Source organism: Callorhinus ursinus, unplaced genomic scaffold, assembly GCF_003265705.2.
Source record: "Callorhinus ursinus isolate GAN/ISIS: 27379988/994484 unplaced genomic scaffold, GSC_fseal_2.0 scaffold19, whole genome shotgun sequence".
Classification (NCBI taxonomy): domain Eukaryota; kingdom Metazoa; phylum Chordata; class Mammalia; order Carnivora; family Otariidae; genus Callorhinus; species Callorhinus ursinus.
The window spans coordinates 17571946-17584265 of record NW_027397081.1 but is presented as its reverse complement, the minus strand read 5'-3'; positions in this window follow the sequence as shown (position 1 = coordinate 17584265).

Sequence of the window (12320 nt, the reverse complement as noted above, 5' to 3'; positions counted from 1 at the left end):
AGGAGGAGGGGGAGACGAACCATTAGAGACGATGGACTCTGAAAAACAAACTGAGGGTTCTAGAGGGGAGGAGGGTGGGGGGATGGGTTAGCCTGGTGATGGGTATTGAAGAGGGCACATTCTGCATGGAGCACTGGGTGTTATGCACAAACAATGAATCATGGAACGCTACATCAAAAACTAATGATGTAATGTATGGTGATTAACCTAACAATAAAAAATTATTTAAAAAAATTTTTTTTCTCATGTCTGTGAAGGTTACTTATTTGTGATTTCCTTTCATTGTAATGTCTGTCTTTATTTTGATATCAGAGCACTTCGGGCTTCATAAAATGAAATGGACAGCGTGCAAAATGGTATTATTTCTTGTTTAAATGTTTAGACCACTTGATGTTGTCTTATAATGAAATACCAAGGCCCGTTCATTTTTTTTTCACTCTTTTTTTCTGTTTGTGAACCCCACCTTCAGTCTCTGTTTCTTGCATCTTTCCCTTTTCCTTCTTATGCTACAGTTTGGAAATAACTCCCATGCAGAGGCTTTAGTGAATATGGAGCCCACCTAATGTGTTTTTAGTCTTTAAAGGATCACATCCCTCCTGTTTGTTGTTTAAAGCTTGAAAAGTGTTGCTTCGTACATTTTATTCAGTTTTATCATTGTTCACAATATAGAAATAAAGTTGTTATCTGTACTCCGTCATGGTCAAAACCACAAGTCCAATATTACTATGTTTTTTAAAGCTTGCCGTTTACTGAGCATTTGTGTGGGAGAATAAACATTTCACGTGCACTTTCTCATGTAACCATCACATAGCTCTCTGTGGCATATAGTATAGTGTTATAGATGGGTAAATGAGACTCGAAGAGATTAAGTACATTTTCTAAGGTCACAGACTTTTTAGGTGTACTTTTATGTCTTCCTTTATAATCTGCAAGTGTTCTATTTTGTTTAACATTTCAAATTAACATTCATATTAAATTCAAAATTTGAATTCATCTCTTCTAGAGTAAAAACCCAAGCTCTTAACTATTATGTAATTATGTCATCCTATAAAGATAAAATTGATTTACATCTGAAAAACACTAAGACCCATGATTCATTGAATCAGACAGGAGAATCAGACATGATTCAATAAATCAGTAAAGCAGACCTATTCACATTCCTAGTAAGGCATATTTCTCTTGCTGTGGAGTAGTTAGCAAGTCATTTGCTTGTTTGATTTCACCCAATTTCCCATTTTTTTCTTTGTTGTTCACTATTGCAAGAAACCACATCTTGCCAGGTTTCTTTCCCCTTTGGATTCAAGAAATAATAAAGAAACTTACTCAGAATGAAAGCAAGTGACCCCAAGCAGTAATTCAAATCCATGCAGTAAAAACAAAGAGCATGAATAAAGATAATTATGTAATTTTAAAAGACAATATAAATGCTTCTGTGTTCTTTCTTCTCTTAACTGATTTAAAAAGCAATTGTATAAACTGGTATGTATAAAATTGTACAGTTGGGCCAATGGCATATGGAAATACAATATATTTGACAGTAACAGCACAAAGGAGGTGGGTGGGAGAAAAGCTGTCTTGTAGTAACAAAATGACACCAATTGGTACCCTGATCCACTGAAACAAATGAAGAAGACCAGAAATAGGAGATAAAGCTAACATAACAAACTGTATGAATATATAACTGATCTGTTTTACCAGCTTTATGAATAGACATAAAATTATATAAAGTAATAATTATAACAATGTATTGTTGTGTTTGTAACATTTGTAGATGCAATATGGAGAACAATAATACCCAAAAAGGAGGAAGAAGGAATAGTCATACCGGAGTAAGTTTCTTCACTGGAATTAAGTTAATAAAGTTAGTTCTGGTAAGTTATGGTGTCTATGGTAAGCCGTGGAGCAACTACCAAAAAAATAACTCAAAGTGATATAATAAAAAAATTAAAGGAACCAACTATTAATGTTAAATAGAATATATTTACTGAAATAAAGAACAGTGGAACAAAAAGATATGAGCCATATAGAGGACAAAAACTAAAATAGCAGATGCAAATCCAACTATGTCAATAATAACACTATATATGAATAGATTTAAATACTCCAATGAAAAGGCAGAGATTGTCAGACTGGATTAATAAAGCAATATGCAACTATATGCATCTACAGGACAGATACTTGAGATTCAAAGACACAAATTGGTTGAAAGTAAAAGGATGGAAAAATATATATCATTCAGACAGAAACCATAAGCAAGCTGGAGTGGTTATACTGATATCAGGCAAAATAAAATTTAAGAGAAAAAAGTGTTACTAAAGATAAAGAGGAACATTTTATAATGTTAAAAGCATCAATCAATCATGAAGATATAATTACTATTATATATATTATATATATAATCTGTTCTCAGATGTATATATTATATATATAGGAGATAAGGCTAACATAACAAACTGTATGAATATATAATTGATCTGTTTTACCAGCTTTATGAATAGACATATTCATGTCTGAGAACAGATCCTCAAAATACATGAACCAAAAACTAAAGAACTAAAAGGGAAAATAAATGATTCAATAAGAGTAGCTGGAGACTTCACCACCTGCTTTCCATAACAGCTAGAACAACTAGTCAGAAGATCAGTGAGAAAATAGAAGACCTGAGCAATCCTATCAAACAAACAACCCTAACAGACATTTATAAAACAGTCTACCCGAAAGAGCAGAAGGCACATTCTTCTCAAAATACATGAAACATACTCCAGAAAAGCCTATATATGAAGCCATAAAATGAGACTCAACAAATCTAAAAGTATTGAAATAATAATCATATAGCGTATATTCTCTGACCACAATGGAATGGAGTTAGAAATCAATAACAAGAAAATTTGGGAAATTCATAATTCCCAATATGGGAAATATGTAGAAATTAAACTATGCACTCTAAGTAACCAATGACTCAGAGGAATGATCAAAAGAGAAATAAGAAAATGCTTTGAGATGAATGAAAACAAAAGCACAACATTCCAAAACTTAGGGGATGCAGCTAAAGCAGTGCTTCGAAGAAAATTTATAGCTGTAAATACTTGTACAGATTCAACACAAACCCTATCATACTTCTAACTAGCTTCTTTGCAGAAATGAGAGACTCAACCTATAATTCATATGCAAATGCATAAGATAAGCAAGTAATTACCAGTTGGTCAAACATTACATAAAAAGAAGCACAGGGGTTCTTGGGCTGCATGACAAGGGCAGAAACATGCTAGCTCCAAAGTGTTTACCTGAACAGGAAATTCCCGGATCTCAGTGGCATTGTCTCAAGGTCAACTCACCTGTTAGTTGAGTCCCTCCATGGGTGAGAAGCACGTGGGGCCAGTCAGGCTGTTTTTAAATATAGCCCTTCTCACCAAAGTCACACTCTCACCCAATTTCAGCATAAAAGGAAATGGAGAAATGGACCCTCTTCCACAATGCTGTTAGAATTTAAATAGATAGGGGCACCTGGGTAGCTCAGTCGGTTAAGCTTCTGATTCTTGATCTCAGCTCAGGTCTTGATCTCAGGGTCGTGAGATTGAGCCCCACGTCAGGCTCCAAGCTCAGTGAAGAGTCTGGTAAAATTTCTCTCTCCCTCTCCCTCTGCCCCTCCCTGAGCTCACTTGGCATCCCTGTGCTCACTTGGCATGCATGCTCTCTCTCTCTCAAATAAGCAAATCTTTTAAAAAATAAAATAAATAAAAGGTATTTCTATTATTTAATATATAGGGCACAACTAGTATAACAAAGATTCAAATATGTGGCTTAACGAAGTAGAAATTTTATAGATAGAAGCATTCTCTCTTAGTTAACAGTTCAAATAATCCAAGGCTGAGAAAGGGGGGTTGAGTATTAGTATTGGGAACTCAAGTACCTTCTATCTTCTTGCTCTGCAATTTTTAGGTTTGTCCACAAGAACAAAGAAGACTCATTATGACCACATGCCAGACCTTAGGAAGGGAGAGAGAGGGAGAGGGCACACTCCTTTCCTTTTAAAGGCATGAATGAGCAAGTGGTGGCATGCATCATTTCTGTTTCTATCCCAATGGTCTGAACCTAATTTAAGGGTCATACCAAGAAAGAGTAGAAAATGTAATCCTCAGTTGGACAGCCAAGGACCCAGCTTAAATGGCTATCGCCAAAGAAACAATGGGAAAATGGATGCTCGAGGGACAAGGGCAGTGTCCGCACCACTGTTAGTGGATCTAGTTATTAGAAAGTTTTATGATCACTGAACTGAACCTGCCTCCCTGACATCACCCGTTGGTCGTAATCTGCCCCTGGAGTCAAGCATAAATTGATCTCTTTTTCTACATGATAGCCTTGCATATATTTGAAGACACTGTAATTTCTCCCTAAGACATTTCTAGGCTAACGTTCTTAATTTCCTTCTTTATTTCTCATATGGCATGTTTTTCAAATTCTCATGACCTTGTCCAGTGTATTCTGTACACACTCTCAAGGAACTCTTCAGATAACATGAATAAAATAGGACTATCATTTTTCCTGTTCTGAAGAGTATATTTCAATTAATATAGCCTTAGATTGTGTTATAACAACTGAATTCTACCACTGACACCTGCAGAGTTTGAGATCAGTGGAAGAACACAATCCTCTTTATCTCAGATCTAGCTCAAGTTAGGTCCCCATCTTATAGTCATGCAATTGATTTTATGAACTTTAATGTACTACCGGTATATTTATCCTTATTATTTTTCATCGTATATTTTAGCCTAAGGTTCTACGATGTCAATAAGATTTCATCTCCTAATCTATTATTACTTATAACTTTCAGCATAGATTTTTTAAAAAATTTAAGCAAGTTACAAAACCAAAACAAGTATTAACTCTAGAAAAATACAAAAGGTTGTACAACAAAGGAAACAATAATGGTATACTGCTCTTAATTCCTAGTAGTATACTCTCAGTATACTACTATAATGAATAGTAATTAATGCTATTTATGCTGCTATGACAATAAAAGTACTGAACACAAATTAACAGGTTGAGATGAAAAATAATGCAAGAGATGAAAAGAGAGGAATCTAGGAGCCTGAAATCCTCAACTTCTTTTATTCTTCTTCTTCTTCTTCTTCTTCTTATTATTATTATGTTATGTTAATCACCATACATTACATCATTAGTTTTTGACGTAGTGAAATCCTCAACTTCTAAAATAGAAGAATAGATATCACTTAAATTTGTAAACCAAGATATAATAGTATCAGCAAATTATTTATAAACAGAAATAAATCCCAGAAGAAATAGCTTATAATTTGAAAGTAAATGCATCTGAAGAGTGGGGCTGTGGACAGGAGGCATGCAGGCAGGGGGCAGCATCCTTTGCTTCTTTCCATTCAGCACCATTTGGCTTTTTTTGTTTTGTTTTGTTTTGTTTTGTTTTTACTCTGTGCATTTATTACTTTGTTAAAAATAAACATTGATTTAAAAAAAAAGAAACAGCTTAATTCGAACTGCTTAATAAACTCCCATCTAGGAATCTATTAATTACGTTTTATGTGTCATTATCTAACATTTTAGAACAGGAAGGGGAAAGATGCCATTTTCTACACAATATAACACTGCATTTGGTATGGAGTTATCACTTATGTCAAGGAGATAAATTTAATCACCCCTTTGGTGTCCTATTGTTATGAAGTGACAAAGTTAATGCAATTTGCTCAGTACTCTTGTTCCATTATTAATGTGTCACTCAGAATAAGGCTCTAATTTTGTGAAATGACTTAATTTTTGTTCTAGTTTTTGAAATCATCATTTCTGCCAGTTGACTTCCAAAAAAAAAATCAGAAATTTGAATGAGAAGTAGTTCAGATCCAATTCCCTAAATTGTTTTAGCTCAAGAGGGAAGAAAAACCAAACTTTTCTTGGTGAGGAAATTTACTTTCATTTATTGCTCCTAAAAATAATATTTTACCTTATAAACCCAAGTGCTAGGAAACCTAGTGACCACCTAATCCAGACTCTTCATCTGTCACGTAAGTAAACTGAGGCCGTGAGAAAAGTCACTGAATTATATCAGTATCGTAATGATGCTAAAAGGAGCCCATTTTTTTCAGTGACCCAATTTTCTAACTACCTATTCTATTTTGGTGCTTTGGATTTTGGCTTAGGTTGTAAGAGAGCCTGGATCCTGTCTTTGGTTTGCCCCAAATGTTATATGCTAATTAGTATTCATTATTTAGCAGATATTTACTTGGCCTCTATAGTGTGTGAAAGACAGTGGATTAACCAGTGAACCTAATTCACTCTTTTGAGAAAGAACTTGGGTATTTACATGTAAGACCTGGGACTCTGCATTCCTTTGCTGACCCTTGCAGAGTGTACAAACACTCCATGTACTCAGGTGGATTGAGGTGTTCAGAGGAATCTGTTTCAGGCCTCCAGCCCCTGGGGAAGAAGACAACAATTCCCCAGAACAATAGACAATGGCCCCACAGCAGTGTTGCTGCAGCGAATGTGGGAAGGGTAGGGTTTCACAAGAAGTACCAGACACCAAAGGTAAATGTATGCCCTTGGGAATCTTCAGAGCTGTCATTGTGTGCATGCAAAGAAGCCTGGGCTGACTGTGTGATGTGAAACCTCTCTCAGTCTTTATAGTATGGAGTGGCAGAAGAGGGTAAACATGATCATATGGACAGTGATGCTTTGAATGATGTGGAAATATAAAGTAACTCCTGTTCAGATCATTTTCTCTTTGCTGTTATTATGGTGATGCTGGGGAAGCATCATGGAAAGACCCCAGGCTTTGGGACCAGACAAACCTGGGTTCAAATCCCATCTTCACACCTTACCCTAAAGGAGACAATACAGATCACTTAAGGGCCTGCTCTGGGCTTCAGTTTCCCCTTCTAAGAGACAGAGATCCTGTCCACCTAACATGTTGTGGGAAAAGCTTCTGACATACAGCAAGCAACCCATTAATGGGAGCTATTAAAGTTATGTTTGTGGAACTCTAGTAGGATTCAGTATAAAACTTGTAGGCTGGGAAAATGTCATTAAGATTCCTTAAAAAAAATTTTTTTTTTCTGAAGAAACGATCATTTTCCTAACTCTGCTGGTAAGCTCTTGTTCCTAAGCAACTTGCAGACTCGGCCCAGGTTAGTGACAGGAGTCTGAGTTGTCATTGCCAGCAAGAGATCATGTTCTGGTTTATCACCCATCCCCAGAGTTCTACCAACTAGACAAGTGAACACCTCCATGACCTGGGAAGCAAGAGGCGGTCAATATTTTTTCTGCCTGTGAAGTACTTTTTCCTGGTCTCTAACTGGTATTTACCCTAAACCAAATCGGTGTACAGCACTGTTCAGTTAGCTGTCTTTCATACGGGCTGCAACCCACCATTATCGGGGGATGGAGAAACAGTAACCAAGGGATAGGAAGGAGGCGAGGGGTTCTCAAGGGCAGGAAGGGCCAGAGGACAGAAGAAGTTGCTGTTCAACTGGTTTATAACATTGAAAATGTTATGAACTTTCTTAAGAATCAGAATGGAAAGAGAAAGACATGAAGGGCATTTCAGCTTATCTAGGTGTGGGGGTCTTTCCAAAGAGAGTAAGTGCCCCTGCTTCTGGGGATCCGAGTTATTTCTGTGCTCTGATCACTTGTGCAATGGGATGCTGGCACCTTGCATCCTCAGCTCAGAGCTCTCAAACACTCCCCAGGGCAGTCTCAAAGAACAATTATGGTGGCCCTCTAGGGTTCCTGAGGGTCCTGGGGAACTGTGGGCAGAGGATTTGGAGGCAAGGACTTGAAGCAGAAGCCCGGCCAGTGTCCCCTCCAGCCCTGATGACGGCCTTCTAGGCTGAGGTCCTAGACCCGCTTAGGACACTCATGTATTACCCCTCATTATGCTTCTTGGGGTTCGCAACCCCTGGCACTTTTGGGACAATATCCAACTGGGTCCAACTCTCAGGAATAGATGCCCCCAGACTCAGGACCCCTTTCCATATCTCTTCCTCATTCCCTTTTTTGGCCTCACTCTCAAAAGCCCTTATTCTTCTCATTCACTTTTTTTTTTTTTAACTGTAGAAGTGCTCAGTGGTTCCCCCAAAGAGTTGGATGGTTGGTAGATGGACTAAAAAGTCTGTACTGGCCTTAGCAACACCCGAAAACTTGTTTATCTTCACATGGGGGTTGGGGAGGACTCAATTCCTAGAAACACAAGTTGATGTTTTGCCAGAGTAAAACAGTGCTTCCAACCCTTTCTGTTGAGTCATCATCTACCAGGGATGGACAAAAAAACTTTTTGCTACAGATGACAAAACATAAGCAAAACAGAAACAGTCAAAAGAACCCCCATACAATAGGCTCTTAATGGGCCGCCCTGCGAACTAAGCTTTCCATGGGTTACCTTGTATACGTTTCTATAAATGCTTCTTCTGCCCTATAAGAAGAGGGCACAATCAATTGCCTCTTCTAAGAAGAGGGCACAGAAATGTGTCCTTCTCATCCTCTTTTCTGTCCCTTGTCACTGAGCTTCGTACCTTATCCCTAACAAATGCTCAGTAAATATCCGAAGGCCCTGCTCGTATCTTTTTTTAAAGATTTTATTTATTTATTTATTTATTTATTTGTTTATTTATTTATTTATTTATTATGAGAGCACACAAGGGAGACAGGGATAGAGGGAAGAGAGGGAGAGAGAATCCCAAGCAGGCTCAGAGCCTGACATGGGGCTCAATCCCATGACCCTGAGATCATGACCTGAGCCGAAATCAAGAGTCAGATGCTCAACGGACTGAGCCACCCAGGTGCCCCACCCCCATATCTTTATGGTTGCTTCTCCAATTCTTCCTTTTTTTTTTTTTTAAGATTTTATTTATTTGACAGAGACACAGTGAAGAGAGGGAACACAAGCAGGGGGAGTGGGAGAGGGAGAAGCAGGCTTCTTGCTGAGCAGGGAGCCCGACGCGGGGCTCGATCCCAGGACACTGAGATCATGACCTGAGCTGAAGGCAGATGCTTAACCGACTGAGCCAGCCAGGCACACTCTTCATCTACATTTTAGTAAATAATGTCTATCTTTGTTTTAGGGCATGACTCAAAAAGGACATATCTCACTTCTGCTCACATGCATTGTCAGAACTTGGTCCCATGGCTGGGAAATTTCGCTTTTATTTTAAGTAGCTCAGGTAGGCTAAATAGTCCATACCCTCCCCCCCAACCACCACCAACCAAGATACTCATGTCCTAATCTCCAGAACCTATCCGTTACCTTATGTAGCAAAGGGACTCTGCAGATATGATTAAGCAAATGCTCTTGAGATGTGAGGTTATTCTTGATTATCTACACAAGTCCAATGTAATAACAAGGGTCCTTGTAAGTGGGGGACAGGAGAGTCAGAAGGCAGAGGATGAAAGCAGTGGTCAGAGAGAGAAAGACAGAGAAATTTGACGATGTGCTGGTAGCTTTGAAGATGAAGGAAGAGGCCACAAGCCCAAGAATGCAGGCAGCCTCTAGAAGCTAGAAAAGGCTTGGAAACAGACTGTCTCTTAGAACCCCCAAAGAAAATGCAGCCCTGCATTTCCATTTTAGACTTCTGGCTTCCAGAACTATAAAATAGTAAATTTATGTTGATTTAGGCCATTAAATTTGTGGTAATTCGTTACAGCAGCAATAGGAAACTAATATAGTATCCATTTGCTCTGCTAAAATATCCGTTCCTGTGGAAAAAGTAAAGAAAAGATGTTGGGGGATAGGTGGTAGCCTCTACCATGACTTTTTTTTTTTTTATAGTGGTCTTATACCTGTTCTAAAGATCACCTCCTTCACTTCAAGTTGCCCACCCACATTCTTTTGAAAATCCCGTTGTTTATCTTGCTGGGCCTCATTGCCAAACTCACAGGCCTGTAGTTCTAGGAGTCTTCTGAAGATGATTCAGTCTCCAGCCCATCTCTCGTTGTCCCTGAGGGATAACTGCTAAGGGTCCAACCAAGTTATGCATCTTCCTGGTACAAGTTGCAGGAGCTCAACATCTGACACTGTTTGAAGCATCAGGGTGTTCCCCAGTACCTTCATGCATTTTGGAGCCCCTGTCCCCACCTATGAATGGTCATTTGCCCTTTCAGTGTGGAGATCATGCTCCTTGAGATGGAATTCAGAAACAACTCAGATGCTAAGGAGTTCTGCTTTCTTAATGGTGCCCACCAGCAGCATGCCATCAGCATTCGACCACAGACTCTGAGGTTCTGGCTTATATGACCTTGGGTGGTATTAGATCATCTCCATGGCATCTCTGGAGGCCAGGGCCATTGCTGCTCTCTTGCCCAATCAGAAGAATGCAAAGGATCCAGGTTTCTCCACAGGCCTCTTGGCATGGATTCATTGCCTTACAGGGGAGATCAACTGCCCCTATTTTAGGCCTCCTTGCTCCCCGCAATAGTCCCAAGGTCTCAGAGGGATGCATCTGCTTACCTTAGTTCACCCAAGAGCCACGGCTTCTTCTAAGAGCCATTTGCTCTCAGACAAGCAGCCTAGGGGATGACAGCCAGGATAATGGGGAAATCAAATCATTCTAAGGCTTAAAGTCTCCAAGAGATGAGCGCATTTCTGTTTTGTTCTCCTCACCTGCTCTGTGTTCTCTCTGCCAACACCCCCTCTGCCCCAGACTCATTGGCAGTCAAGGCAGGAGCCAACTGCCTACCGAGGCGTCCTCATTAAAATGCACCGCTCTTGCTAATTAGGAGCCAAGGTTCTCCCACGGTGGGCTTGGCCTGGGTATTGCCATTATCTTCATAAATAGACTCTTTACTTCGCAAATGGTGCTGTCATAGCCAGGCATTCCCAACCTGGCAAATGCTCTGCACATTCTTAAGTGGCGGAGGAAATGTGTTAGCAGTAGAAGGCAGAGACATGCATGCTGAAGCGGGAGGCCTTGTCCTGACTTCACCCCGCTCTGTCTGGGCAGCAGGCTGCCAACACAACGGCTGAATGTGAGTGCACAACCACAGTGTGAAGTGACCATATGGCCCAGATTTTCTGGGAGATCTTCTTTCCCATCATTTTAATCTTTACAGTAAAGGCAACTGGTTACTGCATAAAACGCATAAATACTTTTTTTAAAGTGCTCTAATTGTTTTACCTTTTAAGAGGCTGCTCCTATCAATAACACATTCACAAATCAGAGGGGGAAAAGTGGATGAGTTCTTGGTCTCCTAAATATGCTTTATGAGAAGGTATTACTTATTTAATTTCCTTTACCTACGAAAACCTCTCTACTGTTTCTGCTGGTCTAAGGCTTACCTGCCATTTCTAGTACTAGTTCTTTTGCAAGGCCTGTTCTGATTCCCTCAAGTAAATGTAACCTCTGCCTTTTCTGCAGCGTCAGGTACACCTTTTTGTGGAACACCAACTGTGTGCCAGGGCTGTGCTGAGCACACATGATCTCTAATCCTTACGATGAACTTGCAACTTGCATGTTATCCCCATTTTGTAGACGAGAAGACTGAGGCTTGGGGACATCAGGAAATGTGTCCGGGGCTCTCCCTCGGCCCCGGAGCCAAGCGAGGCTTGAGGATCTAAGTTGTAGTTCATGGTGAATTTTTCCTCTTACTAAATCGCAGACTCCTACAGGGAAGATCCTGTCTGTCTGTCTTCTTGGCATTTCCTTTCTGCCCGAGGCACTCAAGAGTGATGAATCAAGGAAATGCAGCTCTTGATTACAACTTAATTAGGGAGATAAAACATGTCTTCAAGAAAAATAGCCATATTAGAAGGCAGTCTAAAGTGTAGTTGGGGGGGCACCTGGCAGGCTCAGTTGGTGGAGCACGCGACTCTTGATCTCAGGGTTGTGAGTTCGAGCCCCACGTTGGGTGTAGAGATGACTTAAAAATAAAAATCTTTAAAAAAATAAAAAATAAGTAAAAGTGTAGTTGGTACAAGCAAAATACCCTCTGCTGGTGAACTTAACTTCTGCAAAACTTACCCTTTAAAGGTTCATATGGCTGATGAAGTTTTAGGGCAAGTTGTGAGCCCTCCCCCTTAATGCTAGTGTTATAGTGGAGCATTTCTCAAACTTGAAGGTGCATAAGAACCACGTAAGGATCTTGTTACAATAAAGATTCTGATGCATGTTTGGAGGGGCGAGGACTCAAGAATCTGCATTTCTAAAAAGCTCCCAGGTGATGTCACAGCTGCTGGTCTTGCTGGCCTCACTGAGTACCAAGGCTCTAAGAGATTGAACCATAGACTGTAACTAGGGGAAACTGGGGAAGAGAAGCAGGAGTGAGGGGAGATGTGAAGGTTAGAAGCCAGAAGGAATTAGAAA